Below are 27,982 nucleotides of genomic sequence, written 5' to 3' on the forward strand. Positions count from 1 at the left end.
TATATCCTTGGGTGAAGATTAAAAAATTTTTTTCAGTCTGACAATATCAGGTATTGCTAGTATGCAGGCTCATTGGAATACTTAATGTTGGTGGAAATATAAATTGAAACTTCAGAAACACTTTGACATCATCTAGTAAAATTCAAGATGTATCTTGTAACCCAGCAATTCCACTCCTAGGTGTGTGTTTGTGTGAGTGTGTGTGTGTATGTGTGTGTGTGAGTGTGTGTGTGTGTGTGAGTGTGTGTGTGTGTGTGAGTGTGTGTGTGAGTGTGTGAGTGTGTGTGTGTGTGTGTGTGTGAGTGTGTGTGTGTGTGTATGTGTGTATGTGTGAGTGTGTGTGTGTGAGTGTGTGTGTGTGAGTGTGTGTGAGTGTGTGTGTGAGAGTGTGTGTGTGTGTGTGTGAGTGTGAGTGTGTGTGTGTGTGTGAGTGTGTGTGTGTGTGAGTGTGTGTGTATGTGTGTGTGAGTGTGTGTGTAAGTGTGTGTGTGTGTGTGAGTGTGTGTGAGTGTGTGTGTGTGTATACATATATCCTTGAGAAACTGCACGTGCATACCAGGAAATACGCACGAGACTATGCACAGCAGAACTACTTACAATAGCAAAGCCTGGAAACCAATGTCCATCACAGTAGCATGGACCAATGGTAACACACTTGTAAATGGAATAAAATAGCAGCAGTGAATAAACTCCAATACGAAACCAAAATGGATGAATTGCAACCTAATGCTGAACCCAAAATTTAGCTGCAGGACACGTAGTATAAATAAAGGGTTTAAATGTGTAACATTTGTAAACATTAAAAAGAAGAGAAGTGGCAAATCTTTTTCTCTCCTATTGGAGAGTAAATGCTGCATTTCTAAAAGATTGTTGGTGATTCTAAAGTCCAGTGTGAAACTGACACCAACAGTCACTGTGGCCTAATGAAAGGAAGCAGGCTTGCTCCTGGCAGCTGCCTCTCTGCTCTTTTGTTACATGCACTTGACTGGGTCTGGACCAGACCAGCACATGAGCCTGGGCCCTGCTGCCAAGTGAACCACTGACTGTTTGGCTGCCCTGGTTTAAGAATGGAGCTAATGAGTCCAGGGTCAGGCGTTCAGTTCCCTGTGGTCCAGCTGGCTTTGCACTCTTTCATGTTCACAGGCTGCACCATTATTCTGTAAATGTGCGTTAGTCACAAGAGGGACTGAACAAGAGAAGGCGAACAGATCAGCTCAATTAGAAAATCAACTTTAAGCTCAAGAATACAATCACAGTGTTATTACCCATAAGCAGTTGTGAAGATGTCAACCCAAATCTTATTAAACCTTCAAGTCATCGGAGAGGAATCAAGGAACTTACTTGACACCTACTCCTGCTGTCTGGATGAACATCAAAGGTGCCCCTGTACTTTAGATCCAGACTTCTACTAGTATATGTAGATGCTGACTTTACGAGATAGGAATTCTGAATAAGATGTGGATTCTCAAGAAATTAGGTTTTCATGATTTGAAAGTGCTTTATAAATATATGAGCACAAAGTCAAAGGATGGGAAAGGTAGATAAAGACCATTGCTATATAGCAGGACAATCTCAAAAATACCCAGAGTCTATTTTGGTTTGTTTTTAAAATGTTCCTGGTTCATACAGAAAGTACCAGAGTAAGGAGGAGCTACAGTAAAACAAGACATTTTTTCTTTTAAATTGACCATTTACTGTAGTTCAGTGCAGGTTCCGTGAGAATGAAAAAGATACACGATATCATGGATTAAACGAGATGTATATAAAATTTTCTTACAAAGTATACAGTTGACCTGGAACAACATGGGGTTAGGGGCACCAACCACCTGTGCGGTTGAAATACACGTAAAACCTTTCACTCCCCAAAAACTTAACTACCAGTCATCCCTCAGGATTGGCTCCAGGACACCCCCACCCCCACCACCTCAAGGATGCAAAAATCTGAGGATGCTCAAGTCCCTTATATAAATGGCAAAAATCAATGCATGCAGTCAGCCCTCTGCATCCATGGATTCAACTAACCACAAACTAAAAACAGCATTTTCAGGAAGTCCTAGCCACAGCAATCACACAAGAAGAAGAAATAAAATGTATCTAAATTGGAAACAAAGAAGTAAAATTGTCACTATTTGTAGATGACATGATACTATATGTAGAGAGAACCTTAAAAATCCCACCAAAAAACTACTAGAACTGATAGATGAATTCAGTATAGTAAAATACAAAACAAATATTCAGAAATTGGTTGCATTTTTATATACCAACAATGAACTATTGGAAAGGGAAACTAAGAAAACAATCCCACTTACAGCTGCATTAAAAAATACCTAGGAATAAATCTAACCAAAGAGGTAAAAGACCTTTACTTCAAAAATTATAAGATACTGAAAAAATAAATTGAAGAAGATACAAATAAATGGAAGCAAATACCATGTTCATGGATAGGAAGAATTAACATTATTAAAATAACCATACTGCCCAAAGCAATCTATAGATTTAATGCAATTCCTATTAAAATACCAATGGCATTTTTCTAGAACTAGAATAATCCAAAAATTTATATTGAACCACAAAAGACCCCAAATAGCCACAGCAATCTTCAGAAAGAAGAACAAATTTGGAGGTATCACATTACCTAATATCAAACTATACTACATGGATATATGGTAATCAAAACAGCATGGTAATGGCATAAAAACAGACACAGATCAATGTAACAGAATGGAGAGCTCAGAAATAAACCCACGCCTATATGGTCAATTAATGAATGACAAAGGAGGCAAGAACATACAAAGTGGTAAAGACAGTCTCTTCAATAAGTGATGCTGGGAAAATTGAACAGATACATGCAAAAATAAATAAATAAATGAAACTAGACCACCTTCTTACACCATAAAAACGAACTCAAAATGGATTAAAGACCTAAGTGTAAAACTCAAAACCATAAAATTTCTAGAAGAAAACATAGGCAGTAAAGTCTTTGACATTTCTTTTAGCAATATTTTTTTCTGATATATCTCCTCGAGCAAAAGAAACAAATGGGACTACATAAATCTAAAAAGTTTTTGTACAGCGAAGGAAACTATCAACAAAACAAAGCAAAAAACCCACTGAATGGGAGAAGATACATCTGATAAGGGTTTAATATCCAAAATGTATAAAGAACTCTTACAACTAAACACACACACACAATCCAATTAAAAAGTGAGCACAGGACCTGAATAAACAGTGCCTATTGGGTACTGGATATATTGGGGGGAACACTCTGTAAAGTATATGCATGTCTAACCACTCTGCTGTACACTCAAAACGAATATAAAATAATATTGAATGTGAACTGTAGTTTAAAAAAAAAAAAAGGAAAACATGGTTCTTGGAATAATAAATTCAAAAAAACAAAAAGAAAACAGAATTCTCGATCTGCAGTTGGCTGGATGTGCAGACGTGAATGAAATCCAGGGACATGAAGGCTCAACTATATTTACTGGGAAAATCCACGTATAAGGAGACCCATGCAGTTCAAACCTGTGTCGTTCAAGGGTCAACTGTATTTTGAAAAGCAATCATTTTACTGGAGGGTGACAATGCCAGCTGATCTGTACCAAACACGGGGAGAAGTTAACTCTTCAATCGTAACCTCAACAGGGGAGACACTTCACAGAGCCAAGGACAGGCAGCAAACAGGAGGCAGTTGTTGAGGTCCCCTTTGCCACTCAGGTTTGACTTTGATTTCTAAGCTTCAAACTCAATAAGTAAGTTTGCACAGTCAGTCTGTGTGTCTTCATGGAAGGTTTGGAAATGCTTCAGTTCCGGTGTTCTCAGAGGTGCCTGTCTTGTCCTAAATATGTTAGGTTTCTTTCCGATTGGGTTTCATTTCAGTGCTCCAAGTACGTGCCATCTGGCAGTTGTTTAGAAACTTCCTTTGCTTTCTCATAAATGTTGTTGAAAGCAACCACATAATGAAGAGTAAATGCCTGCTAGTTATTCCTCACAGGAAGCCGGAACCAAGTTCCTGCAAAGCAGGGCCAGACCTTAGGGCACTATATACAGAGGCCTATACTGTGAACGTGCCTCCTTTCACATGCTCAGAATTCCTCTTATGAAGATCTTTACCGAGACAACTGGACAGATGTTTTCTTTCATCTTTCCTGGTTAAGACAATCTGTGGGATATAGAACTTCCAGAGTTGTAGGGTTTTATTGTTGTTGTTGTTTTAGGCAAGCAACATCAGTGAACAATGCTTCCTCGATCCCCACAACTGCTTGAGATCAAATTATGCTGATCTCTATTAAAAAAAAAATGATTCCTAAGCTATTGGATTTGATTCTAAACCTTGCCCTTGATTCCTATTCTGAGAAATTGCTCTAAGAAGCTGTGTTCTGTAAATGCCTCGAGCATAGTCTTTTGCAATCTGTTAAGCAACCGCTTTTTAAAAACGGGTGGGTGTTTAATAACTAATGGTGGAGTCCTGTCTCTACGAGGTCACAAATCAGTGGAGGCCAGTCAGCTCATTTCGTTCCAAGAGATCTATCAATCCACAGCCCTTCCTCAGAGGCAGGTAAAGCTCCGTAATTGATAGGCAAAACCAAAGTAGGCTCCTGAAGCTGAAGGTGGAGAAGTAGAAAGCAAGGAGCTATTATCCTTTTAATAAATCCTAATATTTCAGCACCAGAGGAAGAGAATACTATAGCAAGTGATAATAGGGCCCAGAGGTGAAAAGACTCTTATAAACATGGAAGACATCACATGAGAAGTTTGATACGCATCACAGGGCGGTTTATGACTAATGGCCAAGTGGGCGATGGAGGTGATAAGTGCTCGTGAGTCAGAGAAGCTGCGGGCCAGCAACTGGGAAAACTGCCTGACCCAGGGGACACAGCGGGCAGGATGGAGAGGAGCCCGGAGCGAGGGCATGAACGCAGGAGGGCTGGAGGCAAGGTTCTGGGTCAGCGAGAAAAACCCAGTCCCAACACGAGGAAATGATAGGAGTTCAATAAATATTTGTGAAAACCTAAAACAGAGAAGGTCTGTGTTTTTTAAACTGATTAAGGTACTGAAAAAGAGAAATCATGTGCAGTAACGTGGTATGGATTTGAGTTATTCAAAAGAAGCTGAAATTAGGCAATTATATCAGAAGTACAGACAGAGAAACGAAAACGTGAGGGAGACAAACCATTAGAAACCATCCCGGAGAATCATGGAAAATAAGATGCCGCCGGTGAAGAAGCGTCCGCTGTAACCTTAGTGAGTGTGAATGCCTGTGTTTTTAAAAAGCAGCAGAGGAACAAAGATGAGAAAGCAACGAAAAAGGTGCTACGGAAGCACAAGATAAAGCAGGCGGACACACTGAAGCTTCCCAGAACAAGGTGTCAAGGGGAAGAGCCACCGGAAGGCCAACTTCCACTTATAAGATAGATGCTCCTTACATTTCAGGATGAGGAAGGCCAGGGACTGGAAACAGACAGGAGCACTGGGCACAGCCTCAGGGGAGGCGGGGGTGGGGGGCGCAGGAGAGAAATGGCAGGACTGTTGAGGCGTGGGAATCTCTGCAACATCTCAGGGGTGCACAGAGAACCTCGACCCTGAGCAGATGTGCCTACATCCGCTTTTCAAAAGCAAAATATATCGTGGTGCACAGAGAAACTTCTCTGAAGGGATTTGGAAAGATGATCACGACAAGTAAGTCATCAAAGTAGTTCTACCTGGCAAATTCCATTTAGGACTTTGAAAGAGAAATGGCATCAACACTCCACACTATGTAAAGCAAGAAAGAGACCAATGGAGCTCCTTCTCATCTCACAGGTCCGCACTCATGACATCCGGGAGAGGCCTTCCTGACAGCCCTCTGTGTCCCCGCGAGTTACTCATCATTGACTAAGTGTCTGTCTCCAAGCCATAGAACCAAGTGGGCGGCGAGCTCATCCTTTCTCCCTCTGGTGTGTGTTGCAGGGGCAGGGGGGGGGCGGGTGGAGGGGGGCAGAGAGGGTGCTCAAAATGGATTTCTTGAATGAAGAAGGAAAAGAATTCCAGCCATAAAGGAAATGGTTAGCCTTGAACAGTGTGAAAGCGTGGAGTGCAAGCTGCTAAGGAAAGAAACTCAGAGGGAACTGCACTCCAGGCCTGAGACTGAACATGCTTATACACTTGTTTTTTTTGTTAGCCAGCTGGGGATTATTTATTTTGCTATTTTTAGGTCCAAAAATCTTAGCTTTCTCTCCCTACCACTAGCTGTTTTGAAGTTAGAAAACAGAGCCAATTTAAATATTGGCCCAAGCAAAACCTTCCAGAGACAGGTGCTCTCGAAAGGAAAGAAAAAAGAATTCAAATTCTAAAAAGCAAACAAAGAAAACACCCCACGATTTTGGGATTGTATGCATTATCAGTTTATGAGCTTTATGTTATAAATGTGAAGTCTTGTGGAAATAAAGTTTAGTGTTAATTCTCAAGGTAAACGTAAAGTAGAAGAGTTCACTGCAAGGGCAGGAATCCTTTTCTGATTTCTTCTCAGCCGAACCTTCCCCTGTGTGACCCCATCATGATGATTCCCCAGATATCAGAGACAATGACATTTGAATTAAACAGGAAAGGATTTTTTTCAAAGCCAAATAAGAAATTTTTAAAAAGTGATCTCTGCCACATTTGCCCTCCACTAATAACAAGTGACATTTATTTTTTTATTTTTTTATTTCAGAGAGAAGCAGGGAGAGGGAGAGAGAGACACATCGATCAGCTGCCTCCTGCACTCCCCCTATTGGGGATCAAGCCCACAATCTGCGTATTCTGCCCTGACCGGGAATGGAACTGTGACCTCCTGGTTCATGAGTTGAATGACACTCAACCACTGAGCTACACCAGCTAGGCAACAACTGACATTTACTGAGCAAGAACTTGGCAAAGCACTTTACATGTATTTCATCTCATTTAAGCCATATGAGGGACCTGGACTATGGAGAAATCAAGGAATTTTCTCAAAGCCAACTAGCTAGTAAACGGTTCCAAAGCTTGTGATTTTCAACCACTGTATTCTGCTCCATTAACATGGATAACTGAATGTTGTCCAGGAAAAGTACAGCAACGAGAAAAATCCATGATCCTTCCCATCAATTCGCTTTTTTAAATGTTTTATTATAAAAGGAATTTAAACATACATAAACAGAATAGAATCCCCATGTATCATCACACAATTTTAACAATTACTAATATCTTGTCATTCTTGCATCATCTTTACTACTATCTACTCTTTACTCAATTATTTTTGTGTTTTTTGAGGCAAAATATACATTCACTGACATGAACACAAATTCCAGCTGTACAATTTGATAAATGGGTACACGGATGAAATCCACAGTCCTCTTAGGATTCAGACATTTCCATCTCCCCAGAGAGTGCCTCCACGTGCCTTCCTCATCCCTCCTCCCATTCCCTTGGGCAACCACTGCTACCGTCTTTTTGGGGTTTTTCCACCTTAGATTTGTTTTGCCTCTTCTAGAATTTCTATAAATGGAATCACACACAATGTCCTCTTGTGTTTGGCTGTTTTTGCTCAGCATGTTTTTGAGGTTTATCCAATGTTGTTGAATGTATCAGTGGTTCATTCCTTGCCTGAATACACCACAATTTGTTTATCCATTTTCCTATTGATGCACCTGTGGAATGTTTCCATTCTGGAGCTATTATGAATAAAACTACTGTGAACATTCATTTTTGTGAACATGTGTTTCATTTCTCTTAGGAGTGGAATTTCTAAGACAAAGAATAGGTGTATGTTGAATTTTTATGTGAAACTGCTAACCCTTTCCCCAAAGTAGATGCACTATTTTATGTTTTCACTAGCAATGTATTAGAGTTGCCTGCAGATTCACCAACATTTGATGTCAGTCTTCCTCATTTTAGCCATTCTAATGGGTGTATAGTACTAGTTCATTGGGGTTTTAATATGCATTTCTCTGATGACTAATGATGTTGAGCATCTTTTCCTGATTGCTGACCATTCATATATCTTTGAAGTGTCAGTTTAAGACTTTTTATACATCTTTTTAAAAGTGGGGTGTCTTTATTATTGAATTACCAAGGTCTTTATATGTTCTGGAAACAAGTCCTCTAGTAGATACACATATTGCCACTTTTTCCAGGCCATGGATTGCTTGTATCTTTTCTTTTCTTTTTAATTTAAATCATTTTTCAATTGCAGTTGACATACAGTATTATATTAGTTTCAGACGTACACCTCAGTGATTAGACATTATATAACTTACTAAGTGATCCTGAAAAATCTTGTATCCATCTGACACCATGCATAGTTACTAAGACTATTATTGACTATATTCCCTATGCTGTACTTTAAAACCCCATGACTATTTTATAACAACCAATTTGTACTTCTTGATCCCTTCAACTTTTTCACCCATCCCCCACCCCCACTCCCATCAGGCAACCATCAAAATGTTCTCTGTAACTATGAGTTTGTTTCTATTCTGTTTCTTCATTTATTTTATTTCTTTAGATTCATTTGTTAATGGATATGTATTTATAGCCATTTTATTGTTCATATTTTTGAACTTTTTCTTCTCCTTCTTCTTAAAGAAGACCCTCTAACACTTTATGTAATACTGGTTCGCTGGTGATGAACTTCTTTAGCTTTTTCTTGTCTGGGAAGCTTTTCATATGTCCTTTGATTCTAAATGATAGATTTGCTGGTTAGAGTCATCTTGGTGGTAGGACCTTGCTTTTTATCACTTTGAATATTTCTTGCCAATCCCTCTGGCCTACAAAGTTTCTGTTGAGAAATCAGCTGACAGTCTTATGGGAGTTTCCTTGAAGGTAACTATTGTTTTTCTCTTGCTGCTTTTCAGATTCTCTCTTTGTCTTTAACCTTTGGCATTTTAATTATGATGTGCCTTGGTGTGGGCCTCTTTGGATTCATCTTGTTTCCGACGCTGTGCTTCCTGGACATGTATGTCCATTCCCTTCACCAGGTTAGGGAAGTTTTCTGTTGTTATTTTCTCAAAGACGTTTTCAATTTCTTGCTATCTCTCTTCCACTACTGGCACCCCAATGATGCAAATGCTGGTACACTTAAAGTTGCCCCAGAGGTTCCTTACATTATCTTCATTTTTTGGATTCTTTTTTCTTTTTGCTCTTCTGATTGGGGTTTTTTCTGCTTCCTTATATTCCAAATTGCTGATTTGATTCTCAGCTTCATCTACCCTACTGTTGAGTCCTTGTAAATTATTCTTCATTTCAGTTAGTGTATCCTTCATTTATGACTGGTTCTTTTTATAGTTTCCATGTCATTTTTATGTCACTGAAGTTCTTTCTAAGTTCATCTACTCTTTCCCTAAGTTTATTGAGCATCCTTATGACCAGTGTTTTGAACTCTGCATCTAGTACATTGCGTGCCTCCATTTTGTTTAGTTCTTTTTCTGGAGTTTTGTTTTGTTCTTTCATTTAGGACATGGTTTTTTTTGTCTCTTCATTTTGGCAGCCTCTCTGTGTTTGTTTTTATGTATTAGGTAGAGCTGCTTCGTCTCAGGGCTAGATAGAGTAGCCTAATGTAGTAGTTGTGCTGTAGGGTCCAGTGGCACAGCCTCCCCATCATCCAAGCTGGGCTCTCCAGGTGCACCCCTCATCCACTGTTGTCACTGAGCCTTGATGGCTGTTGGCAAGTCAATGGGAGGGATTTACCCCTAAGCCAATCAGCTGTAAGCACTGGCTCCGACCACTATGGACGATCAGCTGTACAAGGGCCCACCTCACAGAGCACTTACTTCGGTGAGACTCTGGTGCCTGCTGAGTCTGCCCCTTAAGTGTGTCACTTGTGGAGGTGGTTGGGTGGTACTTGATGTGGTCTGAAGCTGTCCAAAGGGTGCACTGGCTCTGGAGCCTCCAGGAGGAGCAAACCAAAGTCAGCTGCCACCTGTGTTCTGCCCAAGGTCGCCTGGCTTGAGCTACAAAGTGATCTGCAGATGGCTGCCACTTGTGCTGAGCTTGGGGTGCCCAGGAGAAGCCAAGCTGTAAACCACAGCCAGCTACTGCGAGTGCTGGGCCTACAGTCACTTAGCGAGAGGTAGCGGGCATGCTGAGGCCAGACGCTACTTATTTTAGAGATTTTGGGAAAGTCTAAAGACAGGACATTCATATGGAAAAGCCACTGGTGGGGGCCCACTAGTTTGGTGGGCTGGAGTCTCAGGGAATCATCAAGGTAGGGCAAACAGTGTGAGCCAGGTTAATGCAGACTCAAATTTGGCTGAGTCTCTGCCTCTGGGCTCTGAGGGGGCAAGGCTCATCAAAGGAACACAGGCCGGTACTTTTGTCTGGGAGAAAGCTGCCACCTAGCTCTTGCCCTGAGGCCAGACCATTCAGTTCCTCCCCTTATGCCCCTGGTGCAGGCCCTTTAAAAGGAATTGCCTGGAACTCCAACAGCCCTCCATCTCACTCAGCCTCAATTCACACTGGTTTTTATAGCCAGAGGTTATAGGGACTTCTCTTCCTGGCACTGGAACCCTGAACTTGGGGGCCTGGTGTGGCTAGGACCCCTCACTCCTATGGGAAAACCTCCACATTACTTTGGGGAGAACTAACATTTTAACAATACTGAGTCTTTCCAATACATGAGGATGGTATCTCTTTCCATTTATTGGAATTTTTTTTTGGGGGGGGGGCAAGGGGGAGGCAAGACTAAGCTTCATTTTACCTGACAAAAACAGAGTTATTCTTTTCTTGTTAAAGGAGAGCTCAATTAATGCTTCAAAAAAAACTTCACATACTTAAGGCATATAATTTGAAGAGTCTGGATATATGCATACACTTAAGATATCACATTGGAATCTTTAAAAAAAATGTTATCAGGAATATTTTATTCCAAGGTTAAATGTGCTTTCTATTCCATTCCACCACACTCAAACACTTATTAGCTATTCCATTATTTTAGTCAGAGATTATCTCAAATAATAGAAATACATTTGACCCTTGAACAACACGGGTTTGAACTGCATGGTCCACTATGTAGTTCAAGGGTCATTTCCTTGGTTGGGAGTCTGAGTATGTGGATTTTCAAAGGTGCAGAGGTCTTCCCCCTTCCCCCCTGCATTGTTCTAGGGTCAACTGTAATTCTAAACAGGGAAAAATGTATTCCCCAAAATATAAATATATAAAATATACATTAGCTAATCAAGCAAGATGCCCACCACTGTGTTAAAAATACTTTTCTTTGCCCTAGCTGATTTGGCTCAGTGGATAGAGCGTCAGCCTTCGAACTGAAAGGTCCCAGGTTCGATTCCAGTCAAGGGCACATGCCCAGGTTGTGGGCTTGATCCCCAGTCAGGGACTTGCAGGAGGCAGCTGATCCATGATTCTCTCTCATCATGGATGTTTCTATCTCTCTCTCCCTCTTCCTTCCTCTCTGAAATCAATAAAAATATATTAAAATACATATATATATATTTTGCTTGTTTGGCATGTACATTTTTTCTTTTAGCAGTGTGTTAAGGGTTGTTCACAATCTAAGAGAAATTAGTCACTGGATTTGAGGGCCTGAAGTGTTGGACAACATAAGTAAAAAAAAAACAAAAAAAAAACAACACAACAACAAAGTAGATACTGGCTGAAAGATACTGGAAAGTAGAAATCCTAGCTCCTAATGATAGCACAAGATAGCCGCTCTCATTAACTTCTTAAAAACAGTCAAGTGTGATTTGTTAAAGAGAAAAAGCATTGGCCAGAGTGATTTGTGATATCTTGCACTCTAGTGTCACAAGTCAACTCTCTTATAACAGTGCAAAGACCACGAAGTGAGATATAAGTGGTTCTGTAATAAATAAGGGAGAACGCTTAGCACAGAACTAAGGGAGTACAGGTTCTGACTCTGGTACTTTTTACGGGACTAACACCCAGCAACGGTCAATGCCTGTGTGGTCCAATTAATGGGATTACTGAAGCATTAATGAGATATAAATGGTGGATGTGATCTAGGCACACCTTTTCCTTTGTGAATAAAAGATTCTTTAGAGATAAAATCAAAATTTAAAGCTACTTTCTTTAATGTGTAGTAGAGATGACTCTGGTTAGAAACAGGAGCTTGACAAAATGTCAAACTTTAATAATTTAAAAAACATTCTAATGCTTGAAACGGAAGAATGGAACTATTAAAATATTCATTACTAGGCCATCTTGGTTCTGTGTTCCCCACATAAAATGCCCATTGAAGTCACAGAAACGTCCCTGCTGCAGAGCACGAGTTGCCACAGCCGCAGGCAGAGATAAGGTCTGGAACAGAATCTGACGGCGATGAATCAGTACCAGAGCTCGAGGAAAGAGTCCACACAGGCAAACCACACAACAAGCCCAGTCGGCAGCCGCTGAAATAGATGAAGAACCGGTCAGTAAAGCCAGACAGAGCTGGAGTGAAGAGAAGGCGCAGAAGGCTGTGTCCAAACTTGGTCTTAGACAAGTTACAAGGGTTACTAGGGTCATTATCTGAAAATCTAAGAATATCTTCTTTGTCATCACAAAACCAGATGCCTACAAGAGCCCAGCCTCAGACACCTACGTAGTTTGGGGGGAAGCATAGATCGAGGATTGATCTCAGCAAGTCCTGCTAGCGGCTGCTGAGAAATTCAAAGTTCAAGGTGAAGCTGTCTCAGACATTCAAGGAAACACACAGACGCCAACAGTACAAGAATAGAGTGAAGAGGAAGAAATTGATGAAACAAGTTATGGTAGTTAAGAACATAGAATTGCTCATGTCACAAGCAAATGTGTCAAGAGCAAATTCAGTCCAAGCCCTGAAGATCAACAGTAATGATATTGTGAATGGTATTATGAAATTCACACTGTAACCATGGATTTTGTTTGTGTTTTTGGGGTTTTTTTTGATGTTTCAAAAGAGTAATTGCAGCCTGGTTTGAAATCTGTACTATTTCTATCATTAATAAAGTTATGGCTCTCACATAAATGTTTCTTGCCCTCTCCCTTCCTCTCTCTCTCTGAAAAATCAATAAAAAACTATTTAAAATTAGGGCTTCTTGTGGGTAAAAAATATAAAATAAAAATATATAAAATAAAATATCCAGTTCTCACAGAGGATCCAGCTTCAACAATATAGTCTACATTTCAAATATCTGCTATTTAAATATGTCTAATAAATAAATATATGCAATCCACTCAAATTAGAATCATTACAAAATCATGACAAATCCCCCAAACAGATAAGAATGTGTGTGAGTGTATGTGCGCACACGCACGCAGGAGGATGAGGTAGGGTCACAGAAAGAAAATCTGCTCCTTAGATGTTTTTCAGCACTGAAATCTTTTTATTTTTCCCTAAAAGAATGATTGGACTGACAATACCTAAAAGAAATGTTGCCAGGCCTGGAGAAATATGTGCTACTACTTTAAAATAAACACGAAAGGGCCAGGTCATGGTCATGCACATCTATGGATTACTCATACTCACTTCCAGGGCCTCTCCCTGGCACAGCTGCGGAGTAGGCAAAATTTATCTTTAGACCCTCCTACTTCCCCTTCTGGGCGATGGTCCTCTTCTAGGTCCATCCAGGGTGCTCAGTGCCTCATGCTGTCCAGAGTAACGCCCTGGTCTGCCCTTCTTGGAATGTGGCCTTTCCTCTCCCTCTCCTTCTCCCCAATCCTCCAACTCAGTTCAACTGGGAGGAAAACAATGTTGTAAATGAATTCACACTGGCATTTAAGTGACTAATATTTTTTATTTCTCCCATGTGTGCTGGCATTCTAAAAGTTTGTTAAGCTGAAGAAATGTGTTCCTTAGGAGGAAAGTTCAATCTGTAGGATACCCAACAACAAAAATGTAGAGAAGTCTGGGTTTCCTCAAACCATACTAGTACCATCAGACTGGCAGAGGCCTTCATATGGCCAGGCCTCATCACCCCTAGTAGAGGGGAAGTCACCACCCCCATTGATTCTTGAGCAAAGGGTTGGTGAATAACTGGCAGATGCATAGATTTTGAAAAACTGATGGAAAAGTGAAATGTACATCTAAAAATAATGTTATTCTAACTGTTTCCTCTTCTCAATAGAAGATAAAACTGAATGATCAACAGGGTGCCAAGACCATCCAAAGGGGAAAGTACAGTTTTTCAACAAATGGTGCTGGGAAAACTGGATATCCATGGGGGAGTGGGGAGGGGAAGAAAAGTAATTGGACCCATACCTTATCCTACATAATAAAGAGGTAATATGCAAACTGACCATCACTCCAACACACAAGATGGCCGCCCCCATGTGAACACAAGATGGCCAGCAGGGGAGGGCAGTGAGGGGCGACCAGCCTGGCAAGGGAGGAAAGTTAGGGGTGACCGGGCCAGCAGGGAGGACAGTTAGGAGCAACCAGGCCTGCAGGAGAGGGCAGTTGGGGGGGGGGGGGGAGAACCAGGCCTGCAAGGGAGGGCAGTTGGGGGGGATCAGGCCTGCAGGGGAGGGCAGTTAGGGTTTTTAATGCATTAAACTAATGAAAAGTGACTCTTCCTCTTTGTTTGGCTGCACTGCAGGGGAGGGCAGTTGGGGGTGACCAGGCCGGCAGGAAAGGGTAGTTAGGGGCAATCGGGCTGGCAGAAGAGCAGTTAGGCGTCAATCAGGCTGGCAGGGGAGTGGTTAGGAGGTGATCAGGCTGGCAGGCAGAAGTGGTTAGGGGCAATCAGGCAGGCAGGCAGGCGAGCAGTTGGGAGCCAGCAGTCCTAAATTGTCAGAGGGATGTCCTAGATTAGAGAGGGTGCAGGCTGGGCTGAGGGACACACACCCCCATGCACAAATTTCATGCACCAGGCCTCTAGTACCATATAAAAAATTAACTCTAATGGATTAAAGACCTAAATATGAGACCTAAAAGTATAAAACTCTTAGAAGAAAACACAGGGGAAATGTTTATTATATAAAATTTAGCAATGAATTCTTGGATATGACACCAAAACACAGACAACAGAAGAAAAAAATAGGTAAGTTGGACTTTATCAAAATTTAAAATTTTGTATATCAAAGAATACTATCAACAGATTGAAAAGGCCACCTACAAAATGGAAGAAAGTATCTGTAAATCATATTCCCGATACGAAACTAATATCCAGAATATATATTCAGGATGGATATATACATACTTCCAATATTTTTAATGCATTAAACTAATGAAAAGTGACTCTTCCTCTTTGTTTGGCTGCACTGGTGGAGGCGGACACAGTGGACAGAAGGCCTAAAAGCTCTGCGGGCCCAACGGCCGACCCCTGCGTTCATAGCCATCCCTTCAGAGAGAGGAAGTCAGGGGCCCTTGCACAGCAGCTCTGTGTGCATTGCCTCCCAAACTCAAGTCTGAAGAGGGCTTTCCTCCTTCTCAGATGAACTGAACCAGAGCCCCCGATCTCCTCTCTGCAGTGGACAATCAGATTTAGTACATATTACAAAGACTCCCTTCTTGACCAAACTTTAGACAGACTTCTCTGAGCCCTTTCTCGACTAGGCATCGACCTTGGCCCTCATCCTTGCCGAGATCAAGTTCCTCATCCCACAACTTTGATGTCTATGTCTTTGACCTGCCTTTGGCAAGAATCCTGTTAAGTTGGTTTTGCAAGTCTTCCACCCTTGATTTCCATCTGCTGATCCCCTCACTCCACTCGTCAATTATTAATCCCCAACTGTGTTTATTGTATTTGGAGTTGGGTCCCATCTCTCTCCTTTAGTGCAATGCTCTCTACAACAGTCCTCCTTATCATTTTAACAAGTGTCAGAGTATTTTTTTCTTTAACACGGATTGGCAGGAACCTTGGAAGTTTAAAAGTTTTAGCCTTTCAAAAGCAATAATGCCACAAGAATTATAGTTACTGTCAAAGTAACAAACAATTTATCCAATTATCTGATTGGGTTCTGGTAAATAAAATCCAACAGTGATGAACCCACAGGTTCACAACCTTCTAAAAGCTAGAAAATTAAGTGATTATATCTGGGCTCTCTTGGGAGATTGGAAAAGAAATTATTCATGGTGATTTAAAAAGCCATGCCTAATTCTTGAAATACTGTTTCAGGCAACCCAAACCCTTGACCCATTTACTATCACCACCAGTCTATCCCACCCATCCTGCACACTGGCACACCTACTGCTCTTGTAAAATGGGTACACACACACACACACACACACACACACCGCCCCCCCCTTTTCCTTCCCCCTCTGTAGGGCACTTAGACACCCGCCTTGGGTGCTCAGGGTGGCCCTAGGCAGAGCTGGCCACCTCCTCTGAGAAACTGGAGGGAGCTGCTGACGCTATAGGCAACATGAGACCCTGTCTGTGCTTAGAAAGGAAAACGCCCTGGACGTTGGTGTGTGTTTGTCTGCATGACTCACTGGAGGAGCCATCTCTTTGGGAGGAAGTGGGGAGCAGCCTCTCTAAATCCCATTTAGGTACATTAAGGGATGGAAAACCACTTTAAGAAGCAGGAAGGCAAAGGCCAGAATCTATTCCCGGGCACATGACTGTGTTCTGCATTCAGCCTGCACAGACTCATTCAGAAGGAAACAATCTATTCCATTTACACGAGAAAGAAGTGTGTCTGTCCTTTGTCAAGGTGTCCCAGGGAAGGTGGGTAGCTCTCAGAAACAGAGAAGAACTGCCTTTCATTTGCATCACATCTAACCTCCTGTAGGGTAAATACGGAAAATGTTTTAGAAATGTGTCTGGAAACCTTTGTTTCATCAGGGATGGTTTACACTTGGTATTAGTAGGTTTTCCTTTGGCTTAAGTCCATTTGGGTTTCCAGAGCAAGAGGTATCCACTGAATTAGGAAAGTGAGCCAATTTGTCTTAATAAACTTTATTACTAATTTCCTGACCTGGGTTATAGGCCCACAATTAGTTTGTTTCTAAGTGAGAATGGTATTCAGTTGTTTTAAAATGGCATTCTCTTTTTTTAGAATTGATTTTTAGAGAGAAAGGAAGGGGTGAGGGGGGGGGGAGAGAGAGAGAGAGAGAGAGAGAGAGAGAGAGAGAGAGAGAGAGAGAGAGAGAAACATCATTGTAAGAGCAAAACATTGATTGGCTGCCTCCTGCACTCCCCCTACCAGGGATCCGGGATTCAGCCACAACCTGGGCTGGGATCCAACCCACAACCTTTTGATGCACGGGATGACACCCAACCAACTTGAGCCACACTGGCCAGGGCATGACAGCCATTTTTGGACCCAAAGGTACCATGACAGTGATTTAAACTAGATTATATGACATGGTATAAAAACGTACTTCAAAACTAATAACTTTTTCTTATCTGCATTACAGGTGATTCTTTGTTCCCAATTTAATGTAATCTGTCTTTATGCATCTAATGGATTTTTTCCCCATCGAATAATATTTTCAGATGAATAATTTAATCTAATGTTCCCCTCTGTTAAAGAAAAAGAGAGAGAGAGAGAGAAAGAAAAAGCCAGAACTTGTTATGTGCTAAATCTAGCTTAATTATATTTGTTTTTAAATAAAATATATTAAATAAAGCTGAAGGGAAAAGCCTGTTCCCAATCACTTCAATATCTTCTCATTAATTTTTTAAAAAACTCAAGCTCTTAGTTTTTTTTCTCTTATGTTATAAATTAATTAACTGAAAAACAGATCTGGTTCTCATTCAAAACCCAGCTCTAATTCAGAATAAGCTTAGTCACAGAACTCCAGACGCAACGTCTGTCTCAGCCATTGACTGTGCCCAGGGCAAAGGGGAAAACCTAGACAGGAAAGCCTATTAGAGAACAACAGGACCATTGGCTGATTGAGTCAGGTATCATTAGGGTGTGTGTTTCATGTCCAGAATTCTGTGTGATCCTAACGAAGTCCTAGGAGGAAAATGACATCCTATATTGATTTATCTCTGACTCCAAGTTTTATTAAAACCAGCATTAGCTAACAATCAATTTCCCTGGAAATTATGCACTAAAACTGATGGCACCTATGTCACACAAGACAAAAACAGGCTGCAGAAATGTTCCAGATTAAGAGAGACATGATAACTGATCCAATACTAGAGAAAAAAAATTACTTAAAAGACAATATTAGACCAAGAAATACAATTTGAATACACATTATGGAATAGATATATAAGTATCAAATTTTCTTCAGCTGTTAACTGTACATTATCCCTATTCTTAGGAAATAGACACTGAAACATTTAGAAGTGAAGAGTTACAGTGAGTTACTCTCAAATGGTTCAGAAAAATAAATTGTGTGTGCAGGGAGAGAGACAGTGGGTGCATGATGATACAGTAAATGGGTCAACTAGATGAAGCTAGTAGGGGTTATATGGGTTTTCTTTGTACTATTTTTTTTTCTAAATATACTTTTATTGATTTAAGAGAGGACAGAGAGAGATAGAAACATCCATGATGAGAGAGAATCATTGATCAGCCACCTCCTGCACACTCCCCACTGGGATCGAGCCCACAACCCGGGCGTGTGCTCTGACCAGAATCAAACCATAACCTCCCGGGTCATAGGTCAACTCTCAACCACTGAGCCACACCGGCTGGGCTCTTTGTACTATTATTTTTGCAACATTCCTGTAGGTTTGAAATGACAGATGTTCCTTAATTTATGAGGGGGTTATGTCCTGATAAGCCCATTATAAATTGAAAATACCGTAAGCAGAAATGCATTTAATACTACACTGTAGAGTATGGGTTATTCACCCTCGGGATGGTGGGGCTGACTAGGAGCTGTGGATAACCTTCACTGGTGTTTGACCAAATTGGGCACCATAGCCTAACCAAGCTGGCACATAAAATTACACATCACAATGCTGGAAACAAGGTGTTCAGTGATCAGCATTGTTTAAGCCACTGTGGGGAAATGGAGATAAAGCTTAGAGTGCTCCCCACCCTCAAGAAAAGTAAGCTGCAGAGACAAACCTGTACTAAGTACCCATGAAATCACTATAGAATAGTTAAGACGACAGAATGAAAACCTGTCCAGCACGGGATTCAAAGCAGGTGGGAGGGCCTGGAAGCGGGAGGGGGAGGGCTGAGACCAAGGCCTGGGCGGGATTTAAGAGTAAGGTTTCCCTTGGGAGAGGAGACCAAGGTTCTTTCAGCTGAGCTCAATTAACTCTTCCCTGTCCCCAGTCTTTTTACTTTTGAGGAGGTTTAAAACAAACTAAGAAACAAAACGAGCCTCGTAAGTACCAGTATGCTATATGTAGGGCTATATGCCCTACTCAATGAGCATCCCCAGCTAATGAATCCAGCAGATTTACACATGACTTTCATACTATAAAGGGCTACAGAATTGAAAGCTTGGTTCACAAATTTCTAATTGTCTTAATTATTTAAATATGTGGGAAACTTGTTTGCTTTTAATATGAAAGCCACAGAATTCAATTTTTTAAATTCAGTATTTTTCAGTCTGTAAAAGTTTTCGGACCTTTGAAACTTTATTATGAACCTATTATTTTATGACTTTGCCGTGGTTTTCTTAATTGAAAATCCAAGCATAATTTAAAAAGAGAATCTATTCACTATATCTAATTACCAAAAAACGGTTAGTACTGACATTATGGCATTTAACTTAAATACAACTTTTAAAAATAATGACTCCCAGATGGACAGGAAGTTGCCATTAGAACAGCTGGAGTTGAAAGAAGCTTATGTTATTAAAGAAGCCCCTTTAAAAATCTCAGCCTAATCCATGTTAACTTTCCAAATTGCATCTGTAAACTCAATCTTAAAATATCAGGGGATATTTTGGATCTCCAGGCCTTTGATTCCTTTTTGTTGTTGTTAATATTCATAGCTTTTCCACAAGAGAAACACAATTCTGTCTCGACAGGAGACATCGAATCCTCATTGAAATCTGCAGCTACTGAATACAAGTCCGTGGGACTCTCTGGGAAGTCTTCTTGTATTGCTTTTGCATGTGCCAGTAGAGTAAAGCCTTGCATGTATTATTAATAAGTATTTATTCATCTAACAATCATTTATTACTTGCCTGTTAGGTGCTAAACTTTGTATAAATGTTTGGTGAGCTGAAACGAGTTAAGTGAGTGGATTGCTGAGACCAGGTGAACATGTGCAGTTTCTTTCTTTTTTTTTTAATTCTTGATACTGTTACAAATGACCCCATTCCCCACCCCACCCCACTCCTTTGCCTACCTCCACCTAGCTCCCACCCCACTCTCTGGCTATCTGTTGTCTGTGTCTATGGGTTATGCATATATGTTCTTTGGCTAATCCTTTCACCGTCTTTCCTCCAGTCCCCCCTTCCCCTCCCCTAACATGTGCAGTTCCATGGGGAGCCTTCTGGGAGCCTCGGAGGCAGAGGACCCTGCCGGTGCTCTTCCCGGTGGCAGGCCTGGAATCACAGTGACCAGATTCCACTGAACCAGAAAGGGCATCTGGCAGATAGTGAGGCTGCATTTGACACTTTAATAACACTCTCTTTCTCCAGACTCTCTCCCCTCAACTTTTTTTTTTTTTAAATTAAATCTATATTGTTCAGATTATTACAGTTGTTCCTCTTTTTCCCCCATAGCTCCCCTCCACCCGGTTCCCACCCCACCCTCTGCCCTTACCGCCCCCACCCCCCCCCCCCCCGCACTGTCCTCTTCCATAGGTGTATGATTTTTGTCCAATTTCTTCCCGCACCCCCCACACCCCTTTCCCCCTGAGAATTGTCAGTCCACTCCCTTTCTGTGCCCCTGATTCTATTATATTCACCAGTTTATTCTGTTCATCAGATTTTTTATTCACTTGATTTTTAGATTCACTTGTTGATAGATATGTATTTGTTGTTCATAATTTTTATCTTTACCTTTTTCTTCTTCTTCCTCTTAAAGAATACCTTTCAGCATTCATATAATGCTGGTTTAGTGTTGATGAACTCTTTTAGCTTGTTCTTATCTGTGAAGCTCTTTATCTGACCTTCCATTCTGAATGATAGCTTTGCTGGGTAGAGTAATCTTGGTTGTAGGTTCTTGCTATTCATCACTTTGAATATTCCTTGCCACTCTGATCTGGCCTGCATAGTTTCTGTTGAGAAATCAGCTGACAGTCATATGGGTGCTCCCTTGTAGGTAATTAACTGTTTTTCTCTTGCTGCTTTTAATATTCTCTGTCTTTTGCTCTTGGCATTTTAATTATGATGTGTCTTGGTGTGGTCCTCTTTGGATTCCTTTTGTTTGGGGTTCTCTGTGCTTCCTGGACTTGTAAGTCTATTTCTTTCACCAGGTGGGGGAAGTTTTCTGTCATTATTTCTTCAAATAGGCTTTCAATATCTTGCTCTCTCTCTTCTTCTGGCACCCCCATAATTCAGAAGTTGTCCCAGAGGCTCCTTACACTATCTTCATATTTTTTGGTCTTTTTTCTTTTTGCTTTTCCAGTTGGGTGTTTTTTGCTTCTTTGTATTTCAAAACTTTGACTTGATTCTTGTGATCCTCTAGTATGCTGTTGGATCTCTGTATATTATTCTTTATTTCAGTCAGTGTATGCTTAATTTCTAGTTGGTCCTTTTTCATATCCTTGAGGGTCTCACTAAATTTATCGGCAGTTTCTAGAAAATTCTTGAAAAACCTTATAACCATGGTTTTGAACTCTATATCCAGTCGTTTGCTTTCCTCCATTTCTGTCATTTGTGACCTGTTTCTTTGTCTCTGCATTTTGGCTGCTTCCCTGAGTTGATAGAGTGGCTTTGTGTGCTAGGTGTCCTATAGGGCCCAGTGGCTCAGCCTCCCCAGTTACCTGAGGTGGACACTCTTGGTGCACCCCTTTGTAGGCTGTGTGCACAGTCTTGTTGTAGTTAAGCTTTGATTGTTGTTGGTATCACTGGGAGGAATTGACCTCCAGGCCAATTGGCTGTGAGGACCAGCTGTGCCTATGCAGGGAGAACTTCTGTGCTGGATACACCCTTATGAGGCAAGACTTGCTTCAGTGGGGCTTTGGTGCTCACTGAGTCTTCCCCCTGAGTGTGTCCCTTATGGATCTGAGGAGTTGTAATCTGGATGGTCCTACTCTGACCCCTGGGTACACTGGCTCTTGGATCTCCAAGGAGATGCTAGTTTAGCCTCTGCCTGAGGCCACCCAGCAGGAGCTACGGAGAGATCTGCAGATTCCTCTTCTTTGTTTGGGTTTTGGAGGTGCCCAGATGAGGCCCAGCTGTGAAGCAATGCAAGCTACTGTGGGGCCTTGGGCCTTCTTTTGGATGTTCTGGGTCTCTCTGACTCAGCTGCAGTTTGTTAGGTAAGTTTAGAATTCAAAGGACCAGGCCATTCATATGCAAAAGCCTCTGTGCACAGCTTGGGTGGGGCGGAGTCTCAGGGCAAAGCAAACAGCAATAGCTTCCCGTCATTTCTGCCCTAAGAGGCCCCGGGTCTCAGTGTCCCTTGGTAATCACTGCAGCACCTCTGAGAGAAAGCCGCCCTCGAGTTCCGCCCGCTGCCAAACAGTCCAGTTTCTCCCCGTGAGTCTGGGTCCCCAGAGTCTCACCCGGAACTGGAATTCAGAGCAGTTGGAAGCTTGTGTCTCCCTCCAGACTGAAAAAGACAACCGCATCCTCAGTTGCCAGCCCTTTCCGCATGCGCGCCTCCGTACCTCTGCACTTTACTTCTGCACCTCCTCTGAGTCTCAGTGTGCTTTTCTCTTTCCTTCTAGTTGTAGAATTTCCACTCAGCCAGCCTTCCTGTGGTTCTGGATGATGTCCGTTTTGTCTTTTAGTTGTAGTTTTGAAGTGGTTGTGCGAGGCATGAAGTTCAGGTGTTTATCTATGCCGCCATCTTGGTTTCTCTCTCCTCAACTTTTCTGATGCCATTTTCCCCTGGTTCTCCTTTCTTTGGCTTCTCTTGTTCTGCCTACTCTAGGTCAAGGTTAGACCACGCCTCCTTGGAGAGACCTCTCCTCCTCTCATTCCACACACTCTCCCAGGGCACAGTTGTCCACTTCAGCATGGGTGATGACTAAAGGCAGGCTGATGACTCCCAATCCCCACTTCAGTTAAGACCTCTCCACTGCAATGCCCGTCCAGTGGAGCCAGCACCCCACCTCTCAGATATCTCTTAAATGTCTCAGAGAAATCTCAGATGCACATGGCTAAGGCAGGACTCATCATGACCCTCCCCTACTCTCCCACCAGCTGCCAGCATCCCCCTCTCCACCCTCACACCCTGACCTACCCACTTCTGAAGGTCCTTCGTCAACTCCCCCTGCCCAGCACCACAAACATCTAGTCAACCACCTAGGAGTCTTTCAAGCCCACCCACTAAATAATTCTTGAACCTGTCTTATACTTTCTAGCCCACACATTAGTTCAGGGCCACCTAACACTATCTGGATTATTTCCATTATCTGACACTGTTCTTCCTAATTCCAGTTGTAGCCCTTACGCTCCAGCCTCCATACCAAAGAATCTTTCTAAAATGCAATTGCTTTCAGTAGTTCCCTATCACTGTCGGGATTAAGGACAGAAAGAGAGGGAGGGGGGTGGGAGGGAAGGAGAGAGAGAATGTGTGTGTGAAAGTGTAACAGAAGCACTAGATCTCCACAGACAGGCCCCACCTACTTTTCAAGGCAGAATAGTATAGTTTAGCTGCAGAGACTCCGGAGTTTGAATGCCTGGGTTCAAATTTCAAATTCTTAATTTATGAGTTACAAGACCTTGGAAACGTTACTTAATATGTTGATGCCTCATTTTCTGTACTAGTTATCTAGTGCTACATAACAAATTCCCTCAAAACTTAGTAGCTTAAAACAGCAACACATCATCTCAGAGGTGTTTGGAGGTCAGGAACTTGGGAGCAGCCTAGCTAGGTAGTTTTGGCTCAGGACTTCTAATGAGGTTGCAGTCAAGGCGGCTGGGGCTGCAGTCACATGAAGGCCTGATTGGGGCAAGCAGATCTTTCCAAAATAGCTCCCTCGCCTGGCAGATGGCAGGAGGCGTCGGTTCCATGATGGCTGTTGGCAGGAGGCTCAATTCCTTGCCCCGTGGGCTTCTGCATAGGCTGCTTCAGTGTCCTCATCAGATGGCATTCATTCATTCATTCCTCCAGAGTGAGTGATCCGAGAGAGAGCAAGAAGGAGGCCATAATGCCTCTTATGACTTAGTCTCAGGAGTCACAAATGATCACTTCTGCCATATCTATTCAGGTAGAAGGAAGTCATTAACCAGCCCACATTCAAGGGGAGAGGAGGGAGGGTCTACTTCTTAAATGGAAGAGTATCAAATAATTTGTGGATATATTTCTATGTTACCACAATATCCTCTTCTGCAAAATGGAGGTAATAAGAGTAACTACTGTACAGAATTTTATGAGGATTAAATGAGCTAATACCTGCTCCGGGTAGAACGGTGCATGGCACAAGGTGAGAACTCCATCAGCACTGGCTACTGCTGTCATTGCCAAGTCTCTCTCCCACCACGCCCCCCTCACCAACTTCCCTCATGAAGCCTGTCTCCCAGCATTTCGGAACTACTTGTAGTTCCCTGAGTACATGTGCAGTCACCTTGGTGCCCTGGCCCTCCAGTCTGCCTTCCCGGAAGGCTCTCCTATTCCATATTTCCCTCCCAGCACCTTCCCAGAACCTCTCAGGCTGGGCTAGGTGCCCTGCAGCCAGAAGCCCAGGGCTCCACCAGCCACCTACTTTCTTCCTCTCTTGATCAAGATGGTAGGTGTATCTTTCTCTGATAAGTGTTCCCTCCTTGGGAAGATCTCCCCTGATATTCCCAGAAGTTCCTTCCCGTGAGATTTCTTGGAACCTCAAGCATTTGTGTATCATTATGCTATAATGGTCTCCCACTACCACTGAGAAGGTCGTTGTCTTATTTATCTTTGTGACTTCAGGCACAAGCACAGTGCCCGGAACAAAGCGGGTATCCAACAGATGATTGGTTAAACAAAGGGGTAAGTATCTAAAACGTCAGAGAATACTTTTAGTGCACAGGAGGAATCACAGAAAAATCAGCAAGACAGTCAGTTAAGTACTTCGTAAATCTCTGGACGAGAGCTCTGGCCAAAGGAGGTCACACTAAATTATCTATTTGGGTTGCTCAGAATTCTGTAAACTACAAATTTATGTTGTAAGTTTATACGATCACTACGTTTATAAACCATAAATAGTTCTAAGAACTTTGAGAGAAAATAAAGTCTATTCACTGTGTTTAATGCCATAGATATTCCCCCTGTATTTAATACATTTTCATAATCTTGTTTAAAAGTTTAATTGTTTCATTATTAATGTCCAAAGTTGTTGTTAAAACAAAGCACCCAGAGATATATGTGAGAAGTTTGCCTATAAACACACTGATGGCCAAAAATGCAATATGACTCAGATCAAAGAAATAATTTTTAACAACAGCCACAGAGTAAATCATAATCTAAAATCTCTTTTTCAACAGCAGCTCAAACAGGAACGGGCAAACTGAGAGCTGACTTTGTGACTTACCGGGAAAGCACGGTACACTGATAACACAGGAATGAATAAAGGGAAATGTGAAACGTGAAGATGCTCATGTTGTTAGAAGTCGCTGCTGCTGGCCTCCTGTCAGAGGAAACACACCAAAATCCTCTTTAAAGTCTCACCTGGAGCTTCACCAAAGTTTTAGTTTGAACTTGACTTAGTGAGTTTTCTGTTCTCCTAAGTAGATGTCTTTCCACTTTTTGAAAGACGTGTTTTAAAGCAATTGTGGTAGCTTTCAAGAGCCAAAGTTAAGCTCAATAATGTTGGACTAAGAGCCGGCTGAGTTAGTTTTTCTGGATGAAGCACCCTGTCTGGCGTGCCCTCAATCATGCCCTGCAGGTAGCCGGCAATGTGTTCCACCTACTATAAGGCAGGCCCTGGATGAGGATTAGGGAATCGTCACACACTGGAGTTTCTGCTGACATTTCCCCGTGCCCAGCAAAGGAATATTCGTGTACAGCTGTTGTACCCTTCCCGATGTGTTTAATGGCTGCAGCTGACACATTATTTTAGGAGTTTAGTAGCAGCTTCTATGACCCCAACTCCAACACGTAAGCCCTGCCCTCTCTGAGGAACTCAGGATATAGAAGCAAACAGTGGCTTCCAAACGGTGGGATCTGGGAACAAACGTGAGAGACAGTTTCCTGCTGTAAACACTCTTATGAAGGGGCTTCGTGAGCAGAAAAGCATTTCAAAATCAGAAGAGATCTTGAATATACGGAGCCGTGTGACCCAGATTTTCCAGAGCGAGCAAGATTTCAGATATTCTGCTCCTGTAAGATCATGGGTCAGGGGTCATCTGGGCCACCATCTTACTTTTATAGGCAAAAGAAACTGAGGATGAATCATTTGCCAAAGATCACACAGTAATTCATGCCAGATGGAAATGCTAAACTGTTCATTTCTCACTGTCCTTCTAACCAATTCCCAGGACAAGAGTCAAGGTCTCCTGCAGTTCCATTCTAGACTTTTTTCACTACATAACACTGAGTGTGCTTTTTATGAGTTGCATCATTACGAGACAATCTGAATTGAAAAAGGAAGTTTCAAATGAGCCAACATTTCCTCCTACAAGAATGAATGGTTTAAAGTTGGAGATTGTGAGCCAGCAAGAGGCTCTTTCAGTGAAACTGAGAACCTTGCAGTAACCAATTCAAGAATGAACTAATAGCTAGCAAAACATGCAAAAATGTGAACTTTGTATTTGATAGAAAACTTAATATGAATTGTAATTCACAAAAAACTAGACTTTAAAAATGGAGTCAATACTGATCATACAATAAAATAAAGAAGAAAAAAAAATCTTGAAGAAGAAAAGTAGACAACATACAGGGTGGGGCAAAAATAGGTTTACAGTTGTGAGTACGGGAAACAGTTTATTCTTTTTTAAATTTTTATTATTTATTGATTTTGAGAGACAGAGGGGAAGGGAGAGAGAGAGGAACATCAATCTGTTGCTCCACTTACTTACGCACCCCTTGGTTGATTCCTGCATGTGCCCTGAGCAGGGATCAGACCTGCAACCTTGGTGTATCAGGACGGCGCTCTAACCAACTGAGCTAGCAGGCTGGGGCCAGAGTTTATTCATGTATTGTTTATTAATTATCATATTATTTTCCATACGAACAACTGTAAACCTACTTTTGCCCCACCCTGTACATTCACGGACTTTTGTTTCGATGTCATGATTATTCATGACTACCGAAAATGAACCTTAGGCTTGGGGTTTAGGAATTTTCTCAATCTTAATCAAAGAGTTAAAAAGGAATGCAAGTCAGACATATGTAGTCTGACTGGGACCTAATGCTGTAGGGTTCCCTCACTCTGACCACCAGGACAAAGGAACAAACTGGGACAGTTTTCAAAATCATTTAAAATGCTATTTATTTCTTTAAAAAAATAACTTTTTTTCTGGCTATAAATCTACTTATGATACTTTTGTAGAAGATATACTTGTAGAAATCTTGAAATACTGGGGCAGGGGCGGGAATAGAAGAAGCAAAGCACTCATTCTTCGCACATCTGCTAATATTTGCCTGTTTTTCATTCTTTTTCTCCAAACACAGTAATATTTTTATATAACTGAGATAATACCATGTGTGTAGATTTTAACTTCCTCTTTAATTCAGTAAAGTGTTACGAACATTTTCATGTTATTTAAAATTCTTTGCAAACAGTTTGCAAATGGCGGCCTGACAGTATAACCATACCCTAATGTATGTAATGATATTTTTATGTGTAAGTACTATAAGTAATGTGGTGATGAATATCTTTGTGTATAAGTCATTGTCCACATTTCTGATCATTCCTACAGAGAGGAACTCAGGAGTTAAACTACGAGGTAAGAGTTTGGACAATGCAGGGTTCTTGATAACATCTGTTAACCTGACTTCCAGAAAGCTGTACCAATGACACAGTGGTGTGTGGCTGTCACAGGGTGGGGTGCCTCACCGCTGCCTCAGTATCTCTGAAGTTATTCATTACAGACTTTTTGCTGATCTGGAAGAACAAAGGAGCACAACAATGCCATTTTAGTTTTATTTTGATAATT

The 27,982-nt window shown here is 41.7% G+C and overlaps 1 protein-coding gene and 1 pseudogene across 5 annotated transcripts in view; one reads left to right on the forward strand and one right to left on the reverse strand.

Moving 5' to 3' along the window:
• Positions 1 to 27,982, reverse strand: part of STYX (serine/threonine/tyrosine interacting protein) — a 204,035-nt gene that overhangs the window by 75,428 nt on the left and 100,625 nt on the right. The gene's annotated exons all lie outside the window — the stretch shown is intronic.
• LOC308256416 (nascent polypeptide-associated complex subunit alpha-like) lies at positions 12,193 to 12,786 on the forward strand (annotated as a pseudogene). The gene has a single exon. The product of its transcript is annotated as a nascent polypeptide-associated complex subunit alpha-like (transcript).

This window comes from Plecotus auritus (genome assembly GCF_963455305.1).
Source record: "Plecotus auritus genome assembly, chromosome: 1".
NCBI classification, from domain to species: Eukaryota; Metazoa; Chordata; class Mammalia; order Chiroptera; family Vespertilionidae; genus Plecotus; species Plecotus auritus.